We start from the raw sequence: 14950 nt of genomic DNA on the forward strand, positions 1-14950 counted from the left end.
TCTCTACACTTTTCCCAGCATTTACTGTTTATAAATTTTTTGATGATGGTCCTTCTGACTGGTGTGAGGTGATACCTCAATGTAGTTTTGATCTATATTTCTCTAATAATTAATAATGCTGAGCATCTTTCCAAGGGTCTGTTGGCCCTCTGTGTCTTCTTTGGAGAAATGTCTATTTAGGTATTCTGTCCATGTTTGCTTCTCCCTAATTACTCATCTTTTACATGTGAGGAATGAGCTATGTCCATACTCTGAACAAGTAGAAAGTTTTATTAAAACTAATAATAAGTGTAAGATCTTTTATCATTTGTCTGTTCACAATGTTACTTTATTTACTTCTACCACCGATAGGCTTTTTTACCAATATGTTTTATACTGGTGCCCTGTTTCAGCAGTTGTGTTCAGAATCAAAAATCCAGTCAAGCTCCTACCTTCACCGTAAGAACACACTGCCAATGATACAAATAAATAATTGGTTCTGCACTGCAGGGTCTGTCAGGATTTGAACTTCTGTTTGTGTGGCTTGATATTTTTTCCTTTTTTATTTTTATAACTGAAGGCAAGAATCTCCTTTAATATACCAAAACATCACCATCATTGCTGACCGTCATTACTCTTGGAAGACTCAGCTCCTGTTTCCTGATTCATACCTTCAGATATCTATTAATTGATTTTCCTTACTTTTGGGTGAAAAAAAAATGTGTATTTAACTTACATTCTAAAAATAAAAATTCCTAGATGTTTTTTAACATTTTAATTGGAATTATTTCATAATATTGTGTTGGTTTACTCTAAAGACTTTTTAAAACATATATAAAATATCCTTTACATTTATTTTAATCCTAAATTGAAAATAAAATTTTTCTCAAATCTCAGCCTCATGAGATGAAAGCAAGGGTCAATTTGTTATTTTCAAATGTGGCAATGAAGTTGTCCAGAAGGACAAAAAGAGTCTGAAAATAAAGACTCACTGAAAATCTGGTACTAAACCTTAAAAATGTATACCATAACACTTCAGTAGATTCACAGGTGGAAAAATGTGAAGTGTGTTTACACTATTTGCCATAAGCCAATTTTATCTGCATCAAGCCATATGGTTTGGGAAACTGGGAGTTTCATGAATCCAGAGTGAAATTTAACAGTACCACCAGAAAACAGGAAACTGAGGAATTTATAAGCCATTCTAAGACACAGCAGGATTTTTTTTCTTTTTCCCCCCTAAAAATATACTCTTACACCAATACTACAAAACTGTTTCCACAGCGTTTTGTTATTTTCTGAAAATTGTTCTATTGCTACATTGATCTATGGAAAATTTTGTTGTAAGTTTTAGACTGTATTATTGGTAAATTCCCTTCTTATGTAAGAAACTAGAAGGACTTAATGAAATGTATAGTTAACTATTTTAAACTGTCAATTATAATTTTTAAGGTTTCAAAATTATTACTTAATTATACATATCAAAACAAACATAATCTGGGGAATCATTCAGAGAAGAGTAAGAAGAAATCTAGTAAAAAATTACGTATCAGCTAATCTAAAGGTTATCTTGTGAAATTCCCCTTTGATATCCACAGATCAACTTATTATGAGAGCCAGAAAGTTTATTTCACACCTTTTCTTAGTATATTAACTTGCTTACATACACTCTAAAGAATCAAATGCAATGTTACTTAAACCAGTAATTTAAGATTTGTAAGCAGGAATTAAATGCATTCCTTAGACTTTTAAATTTATTTAGGGATTTTTGAATTATAACTCAAGCTATATATTAATATAGTTTATATTAATATAAACTATGTAGATTAATAAATGAAATAAAATAAACATATTCATACCAAATATTAATTCAAAAATGTAAAATATCTAAAATCTTATAAAATACTTCCGATAATCAAGAAAAAAGTAACTTGCTTGCATATTTCCTCTGAAATATAAACAAACTTGATTCCTCATCATTTACTATAGAATTCCTTAAGTTGATAGCAAAACCAAGAAGAAAAGTGAAATTTATACAAAATTGATTAGTTTGAAAAAAAAATCACTCCTGTAATTAGGATAGGTCAGAAAAAAAGTTTCTTTATAAATAATTTATCAGAAACTACTCTATAAAAACCTAAGGAAATGTCAAGCCAGGTGCAATCTTTTAAAACTATTCCTGTATAAATCAATTAAGGTGCTTTATTTTGACACCTAGTGTCAGTGTTTACCAAACGTAGATAGACAAGTCCATCCCTGCAGCATGCATTTGCAAATAACTTTACTCATTAATGTTTAATTAAGACAGAGGAAAACTGTCCTTGATATTTTGCTGCAATTAGTGCTCTCTATACCCCACTGACTTCCCATGATGAATTACTTTTCAAATGAAAAGTGAAATGATTAAAACTGGAGACACTCCATCTACTATGCATTGCCCATACCACATTTTAAAGAGGAAAACCAAATAATACTTGCAGAGTAAAGCAGCTGAAATCATCTGTTGTTGATTTCACATGTGAAGCTTCTTTCTGATTAAGACTAAAGTTATATAACATGTAAATCACAATTTATTCCTATGAGTCATAAAGTCACATAATACCAGAGCTTTAGGAGGTTTAGTTCAACACCCTCAATTTAAAACATTCCATAAAACAGTAGTGAGTTGTGAAGGTCACATAAGTTTCCAAACAATGTCATCATTTCACGTACAATTTTAACATTCTACTGTTTTAGGGGACCCTATAATTCAATGCCTTATTTTAACAAACAATCAATATACATTAACACCACACAACTGCAAAACAAAACAAAACAAAAACCTTCTAGTCAGGAAAGATCATTTGACTTGTGTAATGTTACACAACTAACAAGTGGTAGATCTAAAAGTACAATTATAGCTGTTCTACCCCCAAATCTTTTCCTTAATTTCTACTCAAATATCAGTTGTGCTCATTTTACACTGGAAGAGCAAACACAATATGAGAAATATTTATGAAATCTTTTATCATTATACTCAGACATCATATAAGTTTGAACATTTTTTTTGACATATGACTACTCCTACTGCCTTTATTATAATAGCCCCAAACTGGAAGCAGCCTAAATGTCCATCAGTAGTTGAAAAGCATAAACAAATGATAAAGCCCTAGTCAGTCATAAAAATGAACAAACTACTTATATGCATAACAATCCTGATAATCTCAAAAACATTTTCAAGTGAGAGAAGCCAGATGCAAAAGAATACAGACAAACCAAAGAACCCATTTACATAATATACTATCACAGAAGAAACTAATCTGAGGTTACAGAAATCAAACCACTGCCTATGGTGTGTTTGGTTTGACTAGAAAGTGCTTGAAGAAACTTTTTTTGGTTGATGGTAAGTTCTCTGTCATGATCGGGGTATTGATTAAGTCTGTGTGTACTTTTATCAAAATGCATCAAACTGTGAGGAAATATTTGAGCCTATCAATGAATATAAATTTTCACACAATTAAAAAAATGCTGTGATATTTATATTATCTTAAATTCATTTAAAGACTTATATACCACTGTTGTTTTATATTATTTTATTCTTTTTTAAATTTATTTATTTTAATTGGAGGCTAATTACTTTACATTATTGTATTGGTTTTGCTATACATTGACATGAATCTGCCCTGCGTGTACATATGTTCCCCATCTTGAACCCCCCACCCTCTTCCCTCCCCATCCCATCCCTCTGGTTCATCCCTGTACACCAGCCCCGAGCATCCTATATCATGCATCGAACTTGGACTGGTGATTCGTTTCACATATGATAATATATATGTTTTAATGCCACTCTCCCAAACCATCCCACCCTCACCCTCTCCCACAAAGTCCCAGACTGTTCTATACATCTGTGTCTCTTTTGCTGTCTCGTATACAGGGTTATCATTATCATCTTTCTAAATTCCATATATATGAGTTAGTATACTGTATTGGTGTTTTTCTTTCTGGCTTACTTCACTCTGTATAATAGGCTCCAATTTCATCCACCTCATTAGAACTGGTTCAAATGTATTCTTTTTAACTGCTGAGTAATACTCCATTGTGTAAATGTACCATGATTTCTTATCCATTCATCTGCAGATGGACATCTAGGTTGCTTCCATGTCCTGGCTGTTATAAACAGTGCTGCGATGAACATTGGAGTACATGTGTCTCTTTCAATTCTGGTTTCCTCGGTGTGTATGCCCAGGAGTGCGATTGCTGGATCATATGGCAGTTCTATTTCCAGTTTTTTGAGGAATCTCCACACTGTTCTCCATAGTGGCTGTACTAGTTTGCATTCCCACCAACAGTGTACCAGGGTTCCCTTCTCTCCACACCCTCTCCAGCATTTATTGCTTGTAGACTTTTGGATAGCAGCCATTCTGACTGGTGTGAGATGGGACCTCATTGTGGTTTTGATTTGCATTTCTCTGATTATGAGTGATGTTGAGCATCTTTTCATGTGTTTGTTAGCCATCTGTGTGTCTTCTTTGGAGAAATGTCTGTTTAGTTCTTTGGCCCATTTTTTGATTGGGTCGTTTATTTTTCTGGAATTGAACTGCAGGTGTTGCTTGTATATTTTGGAGATTAATCCTTTATCAGTTGCTTCATTTGCTATTATTTTCTCCCATTCCGAAGGCTGTCTTTTCACCTTGCTTATAGTTTCCTTTGCTGTGCAGAAGCTTTTAATTTTAATTAGGTCCCATTTGTCTATTTTTGCTTTTATTTCCAATATTCTGGGAGGTGGGTCATGGAGGATCCTACTGTGATTGATGTCAGAGAGTGTTTTGGCTATGTTCTCCTCTAGGAGTTTTATAATTTCTGGTCTTACATTGAGATCTTTAATCCATTTTGAGTTTATTTTGGTGTATGGTGTTAGGGAGTGTTCTAGTTTCATTCTTTTACAAGTGGTTGACCAGTTTTCCTAGCACCACTTGTTAAAGAGATTGTCTTTTCTCCATTGAATTTTCTTGCCTCCCTTGTCAAAGATAAGGTGTCCATAGGTGTATGGATTTATCTCCGGGCTTTCTATTTTGTTCCACTGATCTATATTTCTGTCTTTATGCCAGTACCATACTGTCTTGATGACTGTGGCTTTGTAGTAGAGCCTGAAGTCCGGCAGGTTGATTCCCCCACATCCATTCTTCTTTATCAAGATTGCTTTGGCTATTGAAGGTTTAATTTTAATGAGGTATCAATGACTTAAAATAAATTTTGCATACCTAAAGTGTACAATTTAATGTTTGACATATCACCACAACCAAATATATAAAATTATGTATGAAAGTGAAAGAAAAGTCGCTCAGTCATGTCCAACACTTTGCGCCCCCGCAGACTGTACCCCACCAGGCTTCTCCATCCATGGGGTTCTCCAGGCAAGAATACTGGAGTGGGTTACCATTTCCTTCTCCAGGGGATCTTCTCGACCCAGGGATCGAACCCAGGTCTCCAGTGTTGCAGGCAGACGATTTAAGCTCTGAGCCACCAGGGAAGCCTCTCCCTCAAATGTTTCTTCTCATGTCCTTTATAATCCTTCTGTCTTGCTAGTTGGGGTATTCTTGAAATAGCATATTATTACATGTATTTTATGTTTTGTCTTATATTAATGAATTAAACTGGCAATAATAATAATAAAAAATATTTCCTAGATTCTTTCCAAAATGTTCCCTTTTTTATTACTCTCCCAATGCTAGAATCTCCCTTCAAATATATTTAATACTTAGAATTAACAAACAGGCAGAGAACTAGTCTGAGTTCACCAACAAATGCATATTTTCTATACACCAAATTATTTGCTAACAGAGAAAAAAATTGTGAAATTTTACACGTAAATTCATATTTCAAAATTCTCTATAAATAACATTGGAAGGTAAGGCTGATCTGAGCATGCATCATCAAATGGCTACAAACCCTCCGAGTTGAGTAACACTGAACCACTTTTAATAGTTCATGTACTCTTCAGTTCTCCATGGAGTCCTCCATTCCCTATTATTTCCCAGTATCAAAGCCTGTAGCTATTGCCAGCTTGTGCTACAGCTTTTTCAACACCTGCTAGGCTTCACTCATTTATGTTGCCTTCCTTGTCCCAGGAAAGTTTTGCATAATTGTTCTGATGACAAAACTACATAAAAAAGATATTGCAATAAATTCACACACATATATACACATAGATTTTTTAAATGATGTACAATGAGCTTATTTAAAATTGGATTAAATAATTATTTATGATCCAAACTATAGGTGACCATTAAAAATAATCTCTGCATTGTGCAAGTTTAATTTGAATATTGCTATTTCTTTAAAGGAGGACTTACAAATAGCTGTGAAAAGAAGAGAAGCGAAAAGCAAAGGAGAAAAGGAAAGATATAAGCATCTGAATACAGAGTTCCAAAAAATAGCACGGAGAGATAAGAAAGCCTTCCTCAGCGATCAATGCAAAGAAATAGAGGAAAACAACAGAATAGGAAAGACTAGAAATCTCTTCAAGAAAATTAGAGATACCAAGGGAACATCTCATGCAAAGATGGGCTCGATAAAGGACAGAAATGGTAGGGACCTAACAGAAGCAGAAGATATTAAGAAGAGGTGGCAAGAATACACAGAAGAACTGTACAAAAAAGAGCTTCACGATGAAGATAATCACGATAACGTGATCACTGACCTAGAGCCACCTTGGAATGTGAAGTCAAGTGGGCCTTAGACAGCATCACTACTAACAAAGCTAGTGGAGGTGATGGAATTCCAGTTGAGCTATTTCAAATCTTGAAAGATGATGCTGTGAAAGTGCTGCACTCAATATGCCAGCAAATTTGGAAAACTCAGCAGTGGCCACAGGACTGGAAAAGGTCAGTCTTCATCCCCATCCCAAAAAAAGACAATGCCAAAAAATGCTCAAACTACCACAATTGCACTCATCTCACACGCTAGTAAAGTCATGCTCAAAATTCTCCAAGCTAGGCTTCAGGAATATGTGAACTGTGAACTTCCATATGTTCAAGCAGGTTTTAGAAAAGGCAGAGGAACCAGAGATCAAATTGCTGACATCCACTGGATCATGGAAAAAGCAAGAGAGTTCCAGAAAAACATCTGTTTCTGCTTCATTGACTATGCCAAAGCCTTTGACTGTGTGGATCACAATAAACTGTGGAACATTCTGAAAGAGATGGGACTACCAGACCACCTGACCTGCCTGTTGAGAAACCTGTATGCAGGTCAGGAAGCAACAGTCAGAACTGGACATGGAACAACAGACTGGTTCCAAATAGGAAAAGGAGTATGTCAAGGCTGTATATTGTCACCTTGCTTATTTAACTTATATGCAGGGTACATCATGGGGAACGCTGGGCTGGAAGAAGCACAAGTGGAATCAAGATTGCTGGGAGAAATATCAATAACCTCAGATATGCAGATGACACCACCCTTATGGCAGAAAGTGAAGAGGAACTCAAAAGCCTCTTGATGAAAGTGAAAGAGGAGAGTGAAAGGGTTGCCTTGAAGCTCAACATTCAGAAAACAAAGATCATGGCATCTGGTCCCATCACTTTATGGCATATATATGTGGAAACTGTGTCAGACTTTATTTTTTGGGGCTCCAAAATCACTGCAGATGCTGATTGCAGCCATGAAATTAAAAGACGCTTACTCCTTGGAAGGAAAGTTATGACCAACCTAGATAACATATTAAAAAGCAGAGACATTACTTTGCCAACCAAGGTCCATCTAGTCAAGGCTATGGTTTTTCCAGTGGTCATGTATGGATGTGAGAGTTGGACTGTGAAGAAAGCTGATCACCGAAGAATTGATGCTTTTGAACTGTGGTGCTGGAGAAGACTCTTGAGAGTCCCTTGGACTGCAGGGAGATCCAACCAATCCATTCTAAGGAGGTTAGTCTTGGGTGTTCATTGGAAGGACTGATGCTAAAACTGAAACTCTAATACTTTGGCCACCTCATGCGATGAGTTGACTCACTGGAAAAAACTCTGATACTGGGAGGGTTTGGATCAGGGGGAGAAGGGGACAACAGAGAATGAGATGGCTGGATGGTATCACTGACTCTATGCACATGAGTTTGAGTGAACTCCGGGGGTTGGTGATGGACAGGAAGGCCTGGCGTGCTGTGATTCATGGGGTCTCAAAGAGTCTGATACTACTAAGCGACTGAACTGAACTGAGTTCTTTAAAATCATAGAACTAATAAGAAGAGATGGATCACTTTTGCATATTATTTCTCAAAATGTTCCATGATATTAGGCCACAGATAAAAGTTACGAAAAAGTAACTATCAATAATCAGTTCTCAAAGCTATATTCATATGGATCAGTTTGAGGCCACAGGACAGGAACATCAGTGGTAGGAGTATGGTGTGGAGAGTGGATCTAGATTGTCCAAGCAGACCAGAGGCCATGTCAAAACAAAATGTAGTTAAGGTACAGAGAGTAGATCAATCTGGCTGGAAAGACTAACTTATGTTGAGGTCAGCAGAGCGTTCCAAACAGAGAAAGGAGAAACCTAGGATCAGGAATTTATAACTTAAATGCTTAATCTTCTAAAATATGAGCCTGTGTGATATGACTATCTAACATGAATGGGGATACAGTAAAGTCTCCTGATTGTTTTTTATCCTCATAAAACATGCTATTCTATTTGGAAAATAGCTTCCTATACCCTCCTTCATACCACATCTCTCTCTCTCATCACAAGGGGAAAAATGTACTTAAGTTCTGACAAAGGCTGTGCTTGAAATCCTACATGTTTTCAATGTTCGAAACAGAATAAACCTATGGAAAGTTCAGAAATACGTACTGAAAAAATATGAACAGACTCAGTATTGTCCTCACTATTGGGTGCTGGTTATAATAACAATTCAAAGACCTTGAGCTATCAAGCAGGCTTACTTATAGAGGACTCTTATCAGAGTTCCTGCTGTTAGTTCTGACAGATTTACCACACATGGCTGCACATGGCTACACTTGTACCCACTCAAGTGTGTAAGAAGTGTCTAGTGCTGTGCCACTGAGAATTTGCCTCAGTAATGTTTTAATTGCAGTGCTACCTCAAACCAAAGAAGTTAATCCTGATAGGAAAGTAGTCCATGTCATTATTACTGGTTCCTTCAATGCAAAGCATCATGCAATTTGAAGGTATATATTCTTAACATTCTCTCATTACATGTGAAAATGAGGATACCCTTTGGATTGCTGAGATACATTTATAGACTTTTCCTTTTTATTTAAAGGAACTAAACATGCATATATTTTATTAAAGAAAGAATAACATTAAATATAGGAAACATTAATATGCATTTTCCATACACCTGACAAGCCCAAACAAAATGTTTAAGGTAGAAGGTCAGCACCTTGAAAACAAGGAGCATTTCAAAAGATAATAACCAGAAATCTTAGCAGGGAGTCTCAGCAAAATTCAATATACATAATTTTATAACTGTGTCATGCAATCTTTCTTTTTAAATTTAGACTATTGGAATAATAATATCTTAAACCATTAGCATCTTTCATTATTCAATTTGTTACTGAGAAAAAAGAATAATGCACTTTAAATATGCACTTTAAGAGATCCAAATTTGAACCTGAGAACTTCCACTTAGCTGGATATTTCACACTTCTAAACTCTGAGACTAATGATACTACCTTTCAAATATTTTGAAACTAATTAAAATAATGTATATGAATCATTTTGCACCATGACTAGTGCTCAAGTATATACAAACTATACTATATACTATTGTATATAAATGCATATTATGTAAAACTTATATGAAAATATAATTTGTAATTTTCCAATTGAAATTTTATATCTAAGTGGTTTATGTGCATGTTACTATATGTAAATAGAAATTATTTTCTAGCTATTTCCTCTACTAGAAATACAATGGTAAAACTGTTGCTTACAATCTGGTAATATTCAAGTGTGTGTGTGTGTTTGTAGGCATGTGTGTGTTTGTGTGTGTGTGTATATATATATATATATATAGAGAGAGAGAGAGAGAGAGAGAGAGTATAAAATCACAAAATGAGTCATGTATACCACAACCTAAAGAATTATGACAGAGTTTTATGATTTTGCTCCAAGATAACATATAATCTCTCTTCTTAAAATTTAAACTACAAAGCCAACAATTTATCCAGCTCTGATTGAGGTAGAGGAAAATCACTAGAAAGGAAAAATACTTTACTAGACATCTTTTTGGAAACTACCTGAAGAATTTGTTAGAACCCTGAATTATCACTGGGCTCTATGGACAAAATATTTTATGAATATAATAAATATTTATGTAGAGCTTTAAATTTCATTTTAAACATTACATTGTTTAAAGTCATAACAACATTGAAGGTTAAATAATATAGAGATCCAGAGAGATATAGTCTTACCTGAATTTATTTTTTTTTAATTTTTGTAAATTTCAACTGTATATTGGAGCATAGTTGATTAACAATGTTATCTTAATATCAGAAGTACAGCAAAGTGATTCAGTCTTACATAATCACATATCTGTGTGTACATGTCAATCCCAAACTCCCATCTTTTCCTCCCCCAACCACCCTGGTAACCATAAATTCATTCTTCAGTTTAGCGGGTCTGTTTTTGTTTTGTAAATAAGTGCATTTGTATCATTTTAAATATTCTGTATATAAGGAATATCATGGTATTTATCTTTCTCTATCTGACTTACTTTGCTTAGTATGATAATCTCCAGGCCCTTTCATGTTGCTGTAAATGACATTGTTTCATTCTTTTTAATAGCTGAGTAATAGTCTATTGTACATCTGTACCACATCATCTTTATCCATTCATCTGTCAATAGACAATTTTTTTTTAGATTCCTTGCATGTTTTGACTACTGTAAACAATGCTGCAATGAACAGTAGAGCACATCCTTTCAAATCATGTTTTTCTCTGGATACATGTCCAGGAGTGGAATTGCTGGATCATATGGTAGTTCCATTTTTAGGTTTTGTTTGTTTGTTTGTTTTTAAGGAACCTCCATACTGTTCACCATAGTGGCTGTAGCAATTTATATTCCCACCAACAGTGTAGAAGTTTTCCCTTTTATCTACATTATTCTCTACATTTATTGTTTGTATACGTTTTGATGATGGCCATTCTCACTGGTGTGAAGTAATATCTCATTGTAGCTTTGATTTTCACTGCTCTAATAATTAGTGATGTTGCATATTTTTTCATGTGCCTCTTGGCCATCTGTATGTCTCCTCTGGAGAAACATCTATTTACATTTCTGTCTATTTTTTTATTGGGCTGCAATATACTAAAAGAAACTTATACTATGATCATGTGGGATTTATCCCAGGGATGCAAGGATTTTTCAGTATCCACAAATCAGTCAGTATCACACACCACATCAATAAATTGAAAAACAAAAGTCATATATCATCTCCATAGACATAGAAAAATATTTTGATAAAATCCAACACTCATTTACGATTTAAAAAAACAACTCTCCAGAAAGTGGGCACAGAGACAACCTACCTCAACATAATAAAGGCCGTGTATGGCAAACCAACAGTTAACTTTATATTCAACGTTGAGAGCTTAAAACATTACCTCTGAGCTCAGGAACAAGATAAAGATATTTACTCTTGCCACTTATATTCAGTTTTGGAAGTTCTAGCTTTGGCAATCAGAGAATAAAAATAAAAGGAATCCAAATTGGAAAAGAAGAAGTAAAACTCTTTGTAGATTACATGACATTATGTATAGAAAGTCCTAAAGATGCTACCAGAAAACTACTATAACTCATCAATGAATTAAGTTATAGGATACAAAATTAGTACACAGAAATATGTTACGTTTCTATATACTAATGATGAAACATCAGAAAGGGCATTTAAAGACACAATCCCATTTACCATTGCATTTAAAAGAATAAAATACCTAGGAATAAACCTCCATAAGGAGGCAAAAAGACCTGTACTATAAAAGCTATAAGACACTGATGAAAGAAACTGAAGATGACACAGATGGAAAGATAAACAGTGTTCTTAGACTGAAGGAACCCAGTATTTTCAAAATGACTATACAACACAAGGCAATTTGCATATTCAATAACATTTTCAACATAACTAGAACAAAAAATCTTAAAAATTGTATTGAAACACAAAAGGCCCTGAATAGCCAAAGCAATATTGAGAAAGCAAAACAGAGCTGGAGGAATCAGACTACTCCCTTCAGACTATACTACAAAGCTACAGTCATCAAGACAGTGTGATACTGGCACAAAAACAAAAAAATATATCAGTGGAACAAGATAGGAAGCCCAGATATAAACCCATGAATATATGGGCACCTTATCTTTGACAAAGGAGGCAAGAATATAAAACAGCATCTTCAATAAGAGGTGCTTGGAAAACTGGACAGCTATGTGCAAAAGAATGAAATTAGAACACTTCCTAACATCACACACAAAAATAAGCTCAAAATGAATTAATGACCTAAATGTAAGACAAGATACTCTAAAACAGAGGAAAACATAGGCAGAACGTTCTTTGATATAACTTGTAGTGTTTTATGTTCTTATATATATATATATTTCCTTACCATAGCCTACTGCCTTTTGGTTGTTCAGAACTCTTTTTTCAGCATGTACAGATTATTATTATTATTATTTTATAGTAAGAACATTTAACATGCTATCAACCTTTTTTTAAAAAACTTTAAGTGCACAATACAGTATTACAGCAGACCTTCAGAGCTCATCTTGCATGATGGAAACTTCATACCCTTTGATTAGTAACTTCTCATATCCCCTCCTCACAGCCTCTGGCAACCACCATTCTACTCCCTGCTTCTATGAAGTGGACTATGTTAGACACCTTCTCTAAGTGGAATCATATATGTGTCCTTCTATGACTGGATTATTTTGCTTAGCATAATATCCTTCATGTTCATCCATGTTGCCACATGTTGTAGTTTTTTTTGTTTCTTTTATTAAAGTTGAATTGTATTATATATCACAACTTCTTTATCTGTTCATTTCTTAATGGACAATGGGGGCTGTTTCTACACCTTGGTTATTGTGAATAATGCTATGATGAACATGGGAGTACAGGTATCTTTTCAATATTCTAATTTTAATTATTTTAAATAAATACCCCGACATGGGATTGCTGGATAAAATGGTGCACCTGCTATGGAAAATAGTAGGGAGGCTTCTCAAGAAATTAAAAATAGAGGCTAAGTGCTTCTGCCACAGTTCTCAGTCAAGGTTAATTGTAGCCTGGTGTTGCTCTGAGGACAAGATTATTTTACTTTAGCTTCTTTTTAGTTGAATGTACCATGGAATGTGCATTGCAAGGCAAATATCCATGCAGTATTAGCATCAAGCTCAAACTCAACATGTAGCAACTCAAGATCCCCTTATGATAGAAATAAAATATTTTGAAACTTTTATCCTCAAAATCTTGCAGCTATTTTAAAGAGCCCAACTTCATTTTTCTAAGAGCAGAACTCTAAGGATCCAGTATAACACCTATAATTTTACAGCATAGTTGGAATTCCTGGATTTACACAAGAGAATTATTACCCATCACACTCATATTGAAAGTCCTGGTCCTCACTTCCTCTGGATCAAACTGAAAAGTGTTGCCATATGAGCAACAGTTTTATTCCAAACCAATACCTACAATTAGGAGAATCTGTAATTGCACTAATTATTTTTTAGGAACATTTGTGATGTTTTTCAGAGAAGGGGATGGCAAACCCACTCCAGTACTCTTGCCTGGAGAATCCCATGGATGGAGTAGACTGGTAGGCTGTAGTCCATGGGGTCGTTAGGAGTCGGACACAACTGATCGACTTCACTTTCACTTTTCACTTTCATGCATTGGAGAAGGAAATGGCAACCTACTACAGTGTTCTTGCCTGGAGAATCCCAGGGACGGGGGGAGCCTGGTGGGCTGCCCTCTTTGGGGTCGCACAGAGTCGGACACGACTGAAGCGGCTTAGTAGCAGCAGTGGTGATGTTTCTAACCATAGGATTTGAATGCACATTTTCCTCTTAATTAGAAGTTACAGAGGCCTGTAATTTAACCTCAGCATCAGTTGCTGTGGAAGATGAACATTGTTAAAGAACCCGTTAACAGAGCCCAAAGTGAGTTTTTAATTTGCTATATGACCTTATATACTTATTACATTGTGCCATTATATGTCAAATGTATTCTCCAACTTGAGCAAAAACCTGTCGTTATATTATACAAATGCGGAAAATAAACTTTAAAATAGAAAATTTAATTTGTAAAATAAAATTGGAAATGCTTTGAAAAATTCTTAGACTTTCTTAGAAGTAAAACTTGGCTATATTCAAGGAAATAGGGCTGACTATATTAGGACAGTCATCTTTTCTACATATATAGTCAGTATCTTAAATATCCACTGTACCCTACTTCAAGGGAATTGTTTTGTCTCAATTTAACTTTTTAGTGTAATATTGGAATATATTATTCTGTTCCGTTCAGTCGCTCAGTCGTGTCTGACTCTTTGCAACCCGTGGACTGTAGCCTACCAGGCTTCTCCGTCCATGGGATTCTCCAGGCAAGAATACTGGAGTGGGTTACCATTTCCTTCTCCAGGGGATCTTCCCGACCCAGGGATCGAACCCGGGTCTCCCGCATTGGAGGCAGACGCTTTAACCTCTGAGCCAATAAATCAATATAAAAATTATTCTACTAATGTGAATTATTTTTCTCTTTCAATGTTGAAGATATCTTAAACTGTAATTGATCCAATTTCTATTTTTATGGTGACTGATAAAAAGCTTTGAGCAAAAATTATGAATGATCTTAATATTAAAGAAGCCTATGATTTATATTTTAGTATTAGATTTATTTTTGGCTTTGTTTTCATATTTATTATCATTTTAAATCTAATTTAATTTATTATATTTTGTGTGTCTGTAATTAGCAATAAACTCTTTCTAAAG

This window comes from Moschus berezovskii, chromosome 8 (genome assembly GCF_049115385.1).
Source record: "Moschus berezovskii isolate FMDL1 chromosome 8, NW_MosBer_1.0, whole genome shotgun sequence".
Lineage (NCBI taxonomy): Eukaryota > Metazoa > Chordata > Mammalia > Artiodactyla > Moschidae > Moschus > Moschus berezovskii.